The 15,105-nt window shown below is 45.8% G+C and overlaps 1 protein-coding gene across 3 annotated transcripts in view; it reads left to right on the top strand.

Annotated features, from left to right (window-relative positions):
* Positions 1–15,105, top strand: part of PPFIA2 (PTPRF interacting protein alpha 2) — a 2,558,488-nt gene that overhangs the window by 1,316,843 nt on the left and 1,226,540 nt on the right. The window lies entirely within an intron of this gene.

Here is a 15,105-nt window from a genome sequence, read left to right as displayed (position 1 = left end):
GGGCTGGAGAGATATGATCCCAGGGCTTGAAGTCCTGTTCTGGATGAGCTGCAAAGGGTGGAGAGTGGTTGCAGGCACATTTAGAAAGAGGCTTTTGCAGTAGTCCAGCCTAGAGAGAGCCAGAGCTCTGGAGACAGTGAGCTTCTGGGGGAAGGAGAGGAATGGAAGAATACCTCTGAGGTGCAGTTGGTAGTTGGACTTGTTTGAGATGTCAGAGATGTGAGCAGAAAAGGAAAGCGTGGAGTCGAAGATGACCCAGAGGTTATTAGCCTCGCAAGTGGGAGCAGGGAGAGGGCCAAGGGAGGCCATCCAGAGAGTGACAGGAAAGGAAGGTGCAGGTGTGCCGATGAGGAGGATCTCTGTCTTACTGGCAGTAAGGTGATTATGCTGGCGGCACACCACTCCTGGATTGCAGACAGACATTCAGAGATGAGAGAGGGAGAAAAGGTGGCAGGATGAGCCTGAAAACAAGTTGGGTGTCATCCACATAGCATTGGAAGTTTGAGCAGAGAACAGCAATGCAGTGGGCGAGCAGTGCCAGGTATTGGTTGAAAAGCAAGGGAGAGAGGTTAGACCCCTGGGGAACACCTCAGGTAGGAAGTGAGAAAAAGGAGAGGTAGGACCCAATTTGGGCCTGGCAGGTTTGGTTGGAGAGGAAGGAGGTCAGACAGGCAAGGGCCTGATCAGTGATATCGAGGTTATCACAGAGGCAATTGAGCAGGATGACATAGTTGATGGTTTCAAAGGCAGAAGAAAGATCAAGTAGGATGAGGACAGATGGGATATTAGAATCAAGGTTGGAGAGCAGGTCTTCACGGATGCTCAGGAGAGCAGTTTCCGTGCTTCTGGTAGTTCTGAAGCCAGACTGATGGTCATGGAGACAGCCAACAGAATAGGTTTGAAGATTAAGCTAGGAGATGGCCAACATTTCCAAGAGTTTGCCCAGAAAAAGGAGTGATAGAGATTGGGTGATAGCTAGCCAGGCAAGAGGGGTCGGCTGTTGGTTTCTTGAGTAGAAGGTGCACAAGGGAGTTCATCAGAGGGGAGGGTAATGCTCCAGAGGTGAAGGAGTGGTTGTAAAGTCGGCAAGAGCAGGAGCAAGGGTGTCAATGTGGTCCTTGATGGTTTTTGACAAACAGGGAATAACCTGCTTTGACGGGACTTTCATAGATCAGACTTGTATGGAAATCTTGTCTGGGGTAGAACAGAAGAAAAGATAAGAAAGAGGGAGGAGAGGCGGCTGCAGGGTGTGCTGGAGGAAGCAGTAAGAGGAGGGGGAAGAGGAGGAGAGGAAAGGGTGGACAGGATGTGCTGGGTTTTTTAGATAAAATGATGGGGATTGGGTCATGCAGAGGGCCCGTGTGGTGACAGGAGAGGTAGAAAATGCAGCAGGGTTGGCCAGCTCCTTGCAGATTTTAAAGAGTTCGGCTGAGTTGTTAGATGCCACAGAGACACGGGCTTAGATATGGGCTCTCTTCTTAGTGCGGACAAGGAACCGGTATTGCCTTTGGAGCAGGCGGCAGGCCAGCCTGTAAGAGGATGCACAAGAAGCCTGCCATTTCCTCTCAGCCACCCTACATTTACGTTTAAGGGTAAGTAGCTCAGAGTCGTACCAAGAGTTGCTCTTGGCTTTGGGCTTCAAGCGGATCCTCATGACAGGGGCAAGAACATCAAGCATATCAGAGATAAAAGAGTAGAGCATGGAAAGGTCTGTGTCAGGATGTGAGTCAGCCAAAGGAGGGGGAGGAAAAGTGGTAGTGATAGCCTCAACTGACACACGCTTCATGGGTCATATGACCAAGGAGGTACATGGCAGTGTTGGAGCTGGCTTGGCCTGAGGGTAAGAGAGGGAGAGATGGGAGGAAAGGTGAGAGTGATCACTCCTGGAGAGTGGAGTGGTCAGGGGGATTGAGGGGGCGGGGGTCTGAAGTGATCAGAACATCCAGAGTGTGCCCTGCAGAGTGAGTCGGGCAAGAGGGGAGAATGGAAAGAGAGAGAGAGTCGCAGAGGTCATGAAAGAGTCCAGAGGAGGGACAAGAAGCATCCATATGGATGATGAAGTCTCCAAGAAGGAGGAGTTGAGTGGTCGAGGCCAGGAGGGAGGAGGAGATGCACGCCCACTCAAAGAGGAAGGAGGTGATCTGACAAGGTGGCCGATAGATAGTAGCTGCGGTAAGAGAGTGGCCAGGAGAGAGAGAAAGCCTGCAGACAAGGCATTGGAAAGAGGAGTAGGCCTGCATAGGAATGACAGAGGCAGGAATCCAACACGGGAAGATCAAGGCTACACCCCCTCTGGAACAGTTGAATCTGGCCGTGAGAGGATCTTTTAGCCATGAGGGAGGAGAGTGCGAAAGCTTGTGACAGAGCTGGCCATGAACCATGTCTCAGCGAGAACGAGGACATTGAGGTCAAGTTCTTCCAGGATGCAGCAGATGTCAGAGGAGTGTTTGACAGCTGAGCGAGAGGTGAGAGTGGAAATATGGAGAAGGTTGCCATCATTGAAGGACTTCCGGGTAGAGGTACAAATCGGAGGTATGACCTGTGCAGGTGTAGAGGGAAACCAAGGGGGGGCAGAAGAGGAAGGAGGAGAGGGCAAGGTAGCCAAGGAGGAGGCATAAGAGGGAGGCAAGGAATCTGAAGAAGTGAGGGAAAGGATTGCAGAAGAAGAAAGGAAATTGATGAGGCATGGGAAGTGTCTATCAAAGAGGAGCAGGTTGTCCTGAGGGCCCTGGACCATGGCTGTGCTGGCTGTTAAAGCAGACATTAATGATGACCTTAGAGGAGTGGAAGGGGTCCAGGAGTGCCTCCGACCTGGTGCCACCATTAATGGGTGAAGAAGAGAAGGGAGAGCGCACAGAGACCATTTGAGGGGTCCAAAGGTCTGGCGAAGGAACGACAAAGAGGATGTCGGTGAGGGTCTGTCTGGAGGAAGCACTGGAGTAGGTGTCAGCAATAGGGAGACCAGGGTTAAAGGTCAAGATATCCTTTTTGAACTTCTTCCTACCAGACTTATTGAGAAGGGTAGGATAGTCAATGGAGCAACATTTAGAAAAAATAGGAGAGACAGAGAGTGTCATAGGTGTAGTGGAGGAGGTGAAGAAAAGATAGAGTACTGGAGGCGGGACAGGATGGGGGAAAGGCAGGGTGGGGTAGCACAGGGTAGTCACTGGGTGCAGCAAAGGTCAAAACAGCAGCAAATTGTACTTGCAGCTAACTATGAAGTAGCAGCAGACGGAACAAACCGCTAACTTTAAAATAGCAAAAGATGGTACAAACAGCCAGCTTTAAAATAGCAGCAGATGGTATGAACGGTTAACTTTAAAATAGCAGCAGATGGGACAAACAACTAACTTGAAAATAGCAGCAAATGGTACAAACAGCTAACTTTAAAATAGCAGCAAATTGTACTAGCAGCTAACTTTAAAATGGGCGTAGATTGTATGAACAGCTACTTTAAAAATAGCAGCAGATGGTATGAACCGCTAACTTTAAAACAGTATGCAGATGGTATGAACCGCTAACTTTGAAATAGCAGCAGATGGTACAAACAGCCCAGGGAGACCTCACTCAGTGAACCAGCAGTGGACAGGGAGCAGACAGTGGCCTTAGGAAGTGTGCCTTCGGTGAGGGGTCCGGCTAAGGCCCGCCAGTCCTTGATAGGCCAGTACTAGAATGCCAGGCCCACTAGGCACACAAGGAAGCAGGAAGGGAGAACCTCTGCAAGCCTTTACAACAATGCAAATACAAAGGCCATCTTCAAAATTGCCGTGAGGATGGCAATACAGGCACAGAGAAAAGCAGCCTCACAGCACACATGGCCCAGGAAAGATGAAGCTCCCAAGAATAGAATGTAAAACAGCGTGGTGAAAATGCACATCAATTTAAAGTCATTTATGCCACTAAAAGCACTTTTTTTCGAGTTAAAGTCCCAAAAACACGATGTGGCGATATTGCATCAGGCTCCAAGATCCCCCTACCTATCTGCAGTGTGGTTGGGGGCAGGTGCAAACTCCAGGCATGCTGTAAGCCATGCCAGAGGGAGGGAGACGACATCCTCAGGATTACAGATGGTGGGAGTGGGCAGGCAGAGTGGAAGCAGGCCATCTAGAGGGCCTTTGGTGAGGGGCCGGTTAAAGTCTACCGGTCCCCAATTAACTAGTTCTAGAATGCCAGGGCCCAATAGGCACACAAGGAAGCAGGAAATGAGGACCTCAGAAAGCCTTTACAACAAGGCAAATGCAACAGCCATCTTCAGCATTGCCACGAGGATGGCAATACAGGCACAGAGAAAAGCAGCGTCACAGCATGCAAGGCCTAGGAAAGATGAAGGTCCCAAGTATAGAATGTAAAACAGTGCAGTGAAAATGTGTGTCGATTAGAAGTCATTTCTGCAAAAAAAGAAAATAAAAGTGTTATTTTTTTCATGTTAAAGACACAAAAACATGATGTGGCGATATTGCATCAGCCTCCAAGATCCCCCTATATCTCTGCAGGGTGGTTGGTGGCAGGTGCGGACTCCAAGCATGCTACAATCCCTGCCAGAGGGAGGGAGACAGCATCCTCGGGATTACAGATGGCGCCAGGGTGCAGGCAGAGCATACCATCGCAATACCACCAAACCTGTAACCAGATTGAAAACTAGACTCGCTAAGAAGTAAAAAACTGTAAATAGTACTACTGCTGATATGCTCTGGTTCTCTGGAGCTCCATCCCAAATATGGACTGCTATAGCTGTCCTTCAATTTAGAACTAAAGGCCTCACTGCTCCAACAACACCATGATGTAACGTAGATTCCTGTTACAATGTGTTTAACCCTATCCGTATATTGTACTGTGATGAATATTACTAATTAATACTTGAAAACCTGTTAAATTCTCACTGCCAATGTTTTGCCCTATGACCTGATAGTACACTGTTGCTCACTAACTATTTTGGTACTAGCAACATGTATAATAATAATATTATCAATGCTCTGAGTGGTCTTAAGAACATTGGAATAGTCAATGTAGTGCTCTCATGGAACCGACTAGAGTGAAGCAGGTTGACCAATTAACTTTGAAAGATTTAGCTGGATTTAAGGACACTCTCTTCTGGAGAAGAAAAACTCTGACTCAGAATTCTAATTTAGGTGAGGTTAGTTCAGTACTTGTTTAATAGCAGCAGCTTTAGGGAATGACTCAGTAACGTACACTGACACAGCACTCAGACAAATCCAGATCCTTCATACCCCTACCCCATACATCACTTTATATAGACTTTCAAAAAGATTGAAGTCTATGAGCACAGTAAATTAATTTATGACTTCATTAGGGAGGCTTTTGACACGTCCCATGTATCTCAATAGTGTTCTTATATGAACGCAGCCAAACTCAGAGCTTACCAGGAGCACTCCCTGTCCCTTCTACGTGATATCAGAACAGTTGTGTATGTTTATTCATTCTAATTAAACTTGCATCCCTTTTCAGAGCTATGTTTGAAGGTAGGACAACCTGTGTAGGGATGGAAATTACCTGTGTAACATGTGCTGCCATTGGCAAGTGCATAGATATATTCTCACAACTGAGTGGCAAAATATAAATCCACCCTGCGATCAAGCTTATATTTTTCATGATTGTGTTCAATAACTGTAGGACGCCATTGAAGGATTATAAAGCCTTCTTAAAAGCAGTAGAACATTTTCTTTATTCTTTTCCCATTGGTGTACACTTGCTAACACATTGCAACTTGACATTTTCTTAACTCATCATTTCAACAAATGGACACTTTTCCACAACACCACAATAGATATGTATGAACCAATGTAAACATATGGAGTATTTTAAAATGTGTTGGTCATTAAAAAAGCCTGGTTGGATTTTTAAATTAGTGTGTTGAGGACCCAAGCTACATTATTACTAATGAACTGTAGCATTCTAGATAAATAAAATCCACCTTGAAGCAATCTGACAATATGTCTCATATTGAAAGTCTAAGGGTGGAGTGTGGCAGAGTGTCTCGGCGGTGTGTAAAACACTGTTTTCCTGCAATTGATTGGAATCTGTCATAACTTATGATATGATATGATATGGCATTTATAACGTGCCTAGTCACAAGTGTTTCAAGACACGACGAGGCAAGGGAGGGGAACCAGAGGGAGGCAAAGACAACAACCTTACTAGGTCTAGTGACATTGAGATCGCGCAAGTGCAGGGGAGACGGGAGGGTAAAAAGTGCCAGCAGAAGGGGAGGATGGGAGAGTGCCATACAAAGGATCAAAAACAACAGTAGTGTGGCCAAGAGGTGGCAAGTGTGATGGTTAAAGTGCAGACTGTATGTGTCCAATTAGTGCAGGTAAGTGCACTGTAGGGTTGCAGATACAGACCCAGGTGCAAGGGTTGCTAGGCGGAGGTGTGGGTGTGCAACTGGGTGGCCACGGACCTGGCCCTAAAATCAGCGGGTAGTCAGGTAACCAGTGCAGTGTCAGACTGGAGATCAGCAGGGGAGAGGAAGAGAGAAGGCAGAAGCTAAGAGGAAGGTCTTGAGGTGCTTCCTGAATTGGAGATGGTTCTGCTCAAGTTTTTAAAGCGGCTGGGAGGCTGTTCCAGAGGGAGGCACCAGCTGAAGAAAGAGATCTACCCCCAGCTCGTGGCTTGGAGAAGTGACTCACCCTGAGGGAGTTGGAGGTGGAGGAGCAAAGAGCTTGGGTAGGAAGAGTTTTCCGAAGAGAGAGTTGAAGGTATTGCCTTGCCAGGCCCCAGAAGGCATTGTGAACAATGTGCAGGGTCTTGAACTTGTTTCTTTCAGCCACTGGGAGCAATGGAGAGATTTCAGGGCTGGAGGAATACAATCCCTGGGCTTGAGGCCAAGGCCAAGTCTCACAGCCCTGTTCTGGATGAGTTGCTGAGGGTGGAGAGTATAGGCAGGCAGATTTAAAAAGAGGCTGTTGCAGTAGTCCAGCCTAGAGAGAACCAGAGCTCTAGAGACAGTGAGCTTCGGTGGGAAGGTGAGGTAAGGAAGAATACCTCTGAGCTGGTGCAGTTGATAGTTTGATTTCTTAGAGACATCAGAGATGTGAGGAGAGAAAGAGAGTGTGGACTCAAAGATGACCCTGTGTTTCTTAGCCTCACAGGTAGGAGCAGGAAGAGGGCCAAGGGAGGCTGGCCAGAGAGTTATAGGAAAGGAAGGTGCAGGTGTGCCAATGAAGAGTATCTCCGCCTTACTGGCATTAAGACAAGATCATTGCAACCTTTCTGAGGGAGTCAGACTATTCCTAACCCACTTTCCCCAGGTGGAGCAGCGGCGGAGTGAGGCAGAGTGTCTCGGTGTCTGGTTGCTGGTGAAATGCTGGGGATCTTGCGGGTGAACTCCATCATGGTTACTGTGAGGGAACCTGAAGCATAATCACTGGCAGACATAACTGGGTCCCTGGGCAAGGAGTGATGGACAGGAGCGCTCTCAGGAGATACACGGTGAGTCGCGAGCAGCCTGTGTGAATTGCTGTGACAACGTACCGACACATGCTATTAAATTACACTGCTAGCAAAGGATGCCTGGATACCAACATCTGGTAATACTGTCCAAGAGTGGTTATTCCAGCATACACCTCTTCCTTGCCTGATCTCCACTCACCCCCTGCACCTTGGCCGAACATGGTGAAAAACAATATATCCAAGCCTGTTTTTGGGCGGATATCTGTGCGAGCAGCAAAACGAGGTCAAAGCCCCATGACCTCTGCCATCTTTAAATCTATAAGGCAACATACAAAAAGAAACAAATTGGCTAAGCATGTCGCGCCAAACCCAGCCCAAATGAAAACCACTGCATATTTAAAAAGAAGAAAAACACCAACGACCAAGCAGGGAAATGGCCAGGGCAGCACATCGGCTGTGGGCAAATGTGATGTGCATCCTATCAGCCTGCTGCAAAGGTCCTTCCTTATTGACAACAATGTGCCATTGCTTAACCAATGCTTGAATATGAAGCGCGACTCATTGGTCCCTAATAACTCTATTTTCACCAACTTCAGATGTACTGATTTATCAGCCACTACTAATCTTGAACAATTGGTTACTCCAGAATATTCGTACTATTCAGACAGTGAGGAGGGAGAATTGGAATTCACCCAGATGGAAAATCCTAAATGTACCATGGCTTGGGTCCACGACTCCTTGGAAGCCTCTCTGGATATGGTGGTCGCACTGTTTGTACTATGCTGACGAGCACCTGGGCTTCAAACACTCTCTGGCAGTCATTCAGGAGTCTCTGAGAAGCCATGACAAAACAGATAACTGGATAGCGAGCCCACTAATCAACAGGAGCGAAACTGCTTGCATAAGCCGGTTATCCAGGGTCCCATGGAAAACAACTTGTCTCTTGGATCCATCCAGTAGCGTATTGGCGATTAGATATTTTCCCACACTTAGTTTGTCACCATGAAGATCTAACAATTTGTGAAATGCCTGTGTAGGAACTGATTGGTTTTTACCCTTTCCTTAGAGAGGGAGGTCGGGCACAGATTTGATATGCCAATGATTTATCCTCTATGGTGATTTATCTGGGCTATTAATTATTGACTGTTCAGTCACAATAGCCTCCTTCGCTTTCTGTCTAGACGCTGCTATGACTATGAGGGAAGGGCCTTTGAAAACTACTGGATGAACAAGTTTCGGAAACTTGGCAGGCTGAACAGTGAGAGTCTGCTTTGAGTGGATTGAGTTCTCCTGCAGGCCTGTTCGATCATAACTCATAGCAGACCTCCATTGCAAAGGACAATGATAAAGCAGCCACTTGGGCTAACTCACCTGTCATAATTTGGGAGCAAGTGCACCATAGACAGCCCAATGGCCAATTTCATATGCACTCCTATGTCCCTGCTATGGACGGTGGCCAGGGCTCTCTGGAGTTTCATTATAATAAAACCACTGGGGTCCAATATTCAGGTGCGGATGGGGAAGGCAGGCTGTTTAAGCAAATTCACAACCAATCGACTGTTTTGTCTTCGACACATAAGCAGGAAGGAGGGAATCCTTCCAGGGGTTCCAACCCAACCCATCAATCCTGGTACTTATGTGTGGAGTCATGGAGCAGAGTTCCCATGAAGGAGAGGGAACTCTACTCTATGAGTAATTCCTAATGGAGATGGTCAAAGGTGACCTTTTCCTAAGTGTGTAAAGATAGTTGAACTTGAACCTTCCCAAAACAGCCCCTTTTTTTATCGAACCTGGCTATTACATCTACTCTATCTCATCCCTGACTTAGGGAGGCTTGCATCTGTTGATATCTCCAACCTTGACTGCCAGTTTTTGGTTGCTCTACAAACTGGGTTTTACTAACAACAGTGTCATCATTAATTTTGAGAACATATTTGTGTGAATGCCAAAGCATTGTTGATCTTGGTTTTAGGTTTTTTATTTTCACCCGTCCATGCATACGCTTTGTGACTTTGCCAGGACATATGATACGTATGAGGAAGCATCTGGCGTACAAGCACAAGAGAAGGGAATGCACAGAGGGTCCCCTAGAGCTAAAGGCAGACTCCCTGTTGGTCTCTTACACTATCCAAGACCGCACTGTAGTCTAGAAAGCATAAATACAGAGCTGTCTCTGGATATCGGTACGCATCAGAGATAAGAGTCTGTACAATCCAAATGGAGTGGGAGGTGTTAAAACCTTGTGAAAGCCGGTCAATTTGTCGCATGTCGGTCAATTCAGATTGAATATCTGAGTATCAGAAAGAGCATTTCTCTATTCTATCCTGAAATACTCAAGGGCATCACTCCTTTTAAGCAGATCATGCCGGCTAAAAAAAAATCTTTTTGCTCAAGTATATTGCCTCCAGGAAACCTGGCTTACCTCTGCCTTTTCTCTAGATGGGTACAACATGTTTTTACATGTTTTTCCACCTTCCATCATCCCCTGTATCTGGCCAACCAATGGGTGGGCTCTGTTAGGCTGCCAGTTGTGAGTACTCCCCTATTCTCTATAGCGGAGGCAGGAAAGATGACACTTTCTTAGCTGTTTCCCCCCTTACCCTTCTGGGAAAGATTAGGGGCACCTTAATAGCCACATTGTATGACCCTCCTCGGGGAACATCTACTACCACCCTTATGAAAACAGTACATGATACTCTTCTGGCATGGTCGGTCAGACATAAAGATGGGGGGGCTCATATTGACAGGGAATTTTAATGTAGACTGTTAAAAAAAAAGAGAAAGGTCTAAAGTGGGTTTAGCCACCCTGAAACGTGGAAGGGAATGGCACAACCTCTGGGCCGCATTCGACCTTACCCCCTGACGGTCAGAGCTTCAACCGCAACTATAAGGCATTTACAGCCTGAATTAACTCCAAATTATGTGAGTATGAGTCATCATGTGATCAAGAGTATGGTCAGCACTAAGTTTATGGAAAGTAGGGAGGCCATAAGGTTGAGCCCCCAGGTCAATTTGCAGGGCAATAGGCTAGCGTGGGCAGTGGCTAGTATGTTTGGCTTTAATAGAGCACTGAATAATGGAAATCGCCCAATGAAAATGGTTTTGGAGATGTGCCACTGGGATTTGTGTCAATTGTACGAGGTCTTTTGACCCCATGGATTGAGATGCTCGGTTAAGTGTACCAAATCTACAAAACCAGGGCTCCCGTATGACGCGGCTATTGCCGGGAAGAAAAGAGAAGTCAGGGCAGCTCTCTGATCCATCAAGCATAAACAGATAAGAGAGCCCCATGACTGAAGAGTATAACTCAATGCCATAAAAAACGGATCTAGGTCCTGGCTGAAGGGCCACAAATCTAGCCACTTATCCACAAAATGGCAATTCCATCATATCTAATTAGAACGCATGACATGAAGAAATGTTGGTATATGTTGTGACTATTCTCTGCAGAGCAAGAGACGCGGGAAGTCACTGGGATGGCTGAAGCTGAATGGGGCAGATATAGTGGAAAACATTTCTGGTCCTCCAATGAGGTCACAGAGGTGGGTCCAACTTTTTCAATATCCAACACATTGGTACATTTCCATGTTGCTTCTTCTGATAGCGAAGGGTTGATAAGGAAAGTGAAGAATTCACGGGCCAGCAGCCCAGATGGCATCTGTCTGGCGGTCCTAAAGTTTGACTCCCGTTACTGGGCTGCATTGTTAAAAGGACACTTCCAACATATTTGTGAATTGGGGGCTATTGCAACTTCTTTGCAGGAATCAATACTAGTGCTGGTCTTCAAGCATGACGCACGCAATGAGCCGGCTTTTTACAGATTACTGACCATGTTAGATGTCAGCGCCAAGCTATTTGGGGGCCTACTTCTACAATTACTATCGGACTGGGTTCAGAATGCCCATCTTCTACGTCCCCATCAGTCTGGCTTTCACAAGGGTTTTAACACCTCCCACTCCATTTGGATCGTACAGACTCTTATCTCTGATGCATACTGATATCCAGAGACACCACTGTATCTATGCTTTCTAGACTACAGTGCGGCCTTGGATAGTGTAACCCGTTCCCGCTTATGGAAGAAACTATCTACTTGGGGCATTGATGCCTCCTTGTTGTATTTTATAAAAGTATTGTACGCTGACACCAGGATGAGAGTAAGACTGTCCCAGGAGGGTGTTTTGTCTGACCACTATCACAGGGCTGTGGACTGCCCCCTTCTCTACAATCTATATGTGTCTGATTTAGAATCCCCCCTAAAAACTGCATCCAACTTTCCCCCTCCATTCAGGAATTCTAAAACAGTTGGTTTAATGTACGCTGATGACACAGTAATTATGGACAGAACACCTATTGTTCTACAACGTTCTTTGAATGCATTATTTGTATACTCCAAACTAAATGGTCTAGAAATCAATATTTCTAAGACAAAGACCATGATATGTGGCAGCATGGCCAAGGGCAAGGGCCTCTTTACATGGTCCTTGGATAATGTGCGTCTAGAATCAGTCCATACTTGCAAGTATGTTAGCGTCTATATACAGACTTCTCCATCCTGTGTGTATTTAGAGGAGAAGACAGTAGATAGAGCATGGGATAAATGGTTCGCATTCAGGAGGGTGATAATTCAAAATGGGGGGGAGATTTATAGAAGCATTAGTTATGGCTTACAGAGTGGCAAAATTTTCCAGTCATCCTCTACGCCTTGGAGGCCTTCCCCCTCAAAGAAGTGTCTTGGCTGCCTAAACCTGAGGCTAAAATTCTCAGTTTGTTATTAAATCTCCCTTGTGCATTTCCTGTAAAGGCTTTAAGACTAGAACTGGGATTGCAGTCACTAATATCTGTGTGGAAAGCGACCGCTTGTATATTCTGGGTCGAAATTATTGGCATTCACCTGATTCCCTGTTGTATAATAGGCAAGTCCATATTGATCGTCTATCCAAACGTTTTTGGTTTAGGGATCTAGAGTCCATGGTGACAAATCATCGCCAAGATATTAATTTACCTTGTTCCAGTATGCCTGATATTCCTGTATTCCTGAGCAGGATCAATGCGAAAACTTGCCTATTTAACTGTTGCACTTCCTTGAGCAGGTTGGCAGAGAGGCACAGATATCCACCATATACACACCAGGGTTTGTTCCGGACTCCCCATCTAACCACACTTCAGGTTCCAGCGCTTATACGATTTATCCTCTACCTTCGATTTGACCTGCTCCCAGTATTAACTAACACAAGACCTTGGAGGGGAATCAAAAGAGGGGAGCGCATTTGCCAACTTTGTACCAATAAAGTAGAAACCGGTTGGCATTTGTTGACTGATTGCCCTCCACTACAGGAAATCTGCGTAATGGGATACACTAGATTTGGCAACCATCGCTCTGACCAGTTTTGGAGTGTCCTTTTCTCTGCAGAATCCTATGTCATCACGGCCATGTTTGGCTTAGAGTTAATTCTGCATATCCAAATGTAATTGATCCATTATGCTTGATGGTCATCTAATATGAATTGTTCTTTTTATTTGTGATCTTAACTTGCCACAGTTTATGAAATGTCACTTACATTTTATGCGGGCTGTTCACCAATGCACTGTTGTTATATTTATGTATTTGGATGTCTTTGATGACAACTGCTCCTAAAGGCACTTAAATAAAAAATAAAAAAAATTCAAAAGAAGGTCTATTTCGTAATTAACGTTAGGCACTCACTTACTGTGCCTTACAAATCTACCTCTATTAACATGCATGTGTGGAAAATGCAAGTACATAAGAATGGTACAAACTATACTTCATTGTAAAACAATGAAAACTGAATACTCACACATTGCCTTCCGCAGGGCAGTCAAGACGCTACTCTTCACCTAACCACCCCCACACTCTACCTGTATACACTGCTCTCAATAGTGTCTGCTCATTTATAATGTATAATGTATAATGTATATACCTAATCTGTATGTACCCCGAAGGCTACTCAGATGACTCATGTAACTAAGCTCATCACATGTGACAGTGCCTCGATGTCTAAGGGCTGTTTGCGCACTATATAAATCTAAAGAAATAAATGCATGTTTGAGATCAATGATTATATCCTAAACACCCAGTTTGTATAAATCTTTGGAGCATAAATTATATATATTTAACAGTATATAATTTGAAAGGGAATTTGATTAAACCATGGAATTCTCCCCTTCTCTCTAGGGGGAGACACCCGCTTTGGGAATACATAGGTGAGCAGACTCCATTTAATACCCCTAGGAGACAGGGCAAAAGAGATCTCACTTGGGGTGTCTCCCCCTCAACACTGTGAGCCAAGGCCAGCCATGGACAGGCTGTGCGTATTCTCTCTAGAGTGGCTGTCTCTGCTGCAGCCAGCAGGACAATATGCTTAGGGGGTTTTCTCTCCTTGATTATTTGTGAGGTCAGTTAATACCTCTCTCTCAAAGGAAATGCCCAGCAGGAGCAGCCTGGGAAACATGCTTCAAAGTGGCACACCCTAACCAAACGGACAGCTTCACATAAGGATGTTGCACGCCCAAGGTCCTTTGAAGTTGCAGACTTGGGATGGTGAAAGTTTTAGACAGTACGACAGAGAATAATGGAATGGAAGTACGGTTACCCAATCTTGGTTGTCTGTGGGATTCTCTTTTCTGCCTGTCTCTTCTTCTTCCTGTACAGCATAGAACTTTGTGTGTGAAGCAAGAAGGCACAACTCAGTTGTTACCTTGGCAAGGATTGGGCCCCTTTAAGCAGGCTTTTTTCATCCATTCTCTTGAGGACTTGTACTTTTATAAGATAGGGGTGACCCATGCTTTCTTTGATTCATGTTGTACTTTAAACACTCTAAGAAGAATGTATTTGCACCCTGTTGGGAGAGCAGTCCTTTCCAAAATCCTTTAGTTGTGAAGTGAAGGCAGTGTCAAGCTCTACTCCCTACCCATCCCAGGTCACATTGGAGGTGGACATTGCTCTTAGACCAAAACCTGCCTCTCTAACAGCTGCATTGGTAAACAGACCCCTCATTGGAGGTGAAGGACTCCTGCAGATGCTATCTACCCTCCCCCGTAAGGGAGTGAAGAGAACAAAGGCCAGTCTTGTCCCTGAGCCCCTGTATTACGACTCTCATCACCAGAAGAAGTAAAGTAGCTGGGTTCCTGAGTTCTACAGCATCAAATCATCATTAAACTAGAGTCAACCTATTTTGAAAACACCAGGACACAAAGCATTCTTCCAACTGATGTTGCTTCATTTATTGAACCAGTTTGACACAGCATTATACCAAGCAGAGCATGTCTCCTGTGTGCCTCAGAAACAAAAACAGCTCGCTGCTATGGATGACTTCAAACCACCTCTTCCTCAAACCTTGCATCAGACCACCAAGGTCACCACTTGGAACCATAGGACCTTGACTCGAACCACTGGAAGCATTGTGTCACTCATTAGCCTTTCACAGTGGTTACCAACGTCTCGGACTAACTCGACCTTAGAACAGACCCTCTTGAGCCAGGCAAACTGCTTCAGTGGAATGTTGTCTTTGAACCGCAAACAGCCACTGCTTACAACCGACTCAATGGCAGCATGACTCACCCCATTCGAACCTGGTTTGACCTGCAAAGATCACATCTCAAAGCCTGGTTTAACACCATTGAATGGCCAAAAACTGAGAAAGATACAGTTGAGAGTCTTCAGCACCCTTTTTCCAC

Source organism: Ambystoma mexicanum, chromosome 12 (assembly GCF_040938575.1).
Source record: "Ambystoma mexicanum isolate Mex_15411 chromosome 12, UKY_AmexF1_1, whole genome shotgun sequence".
In the NCBI taxonomy this organism is placed as follows: domain Eukaryota; kingdom Metazoa; phylum Chordata; class Amphibia; order Caudata; family Ambystomatidae; genus Ambystoma; species Ambystoma mexicanum.
Note: the sequence above shows the minus strand (reverse complement) of the source record. Positions and strands in the feature narration are given on the sequence as shown.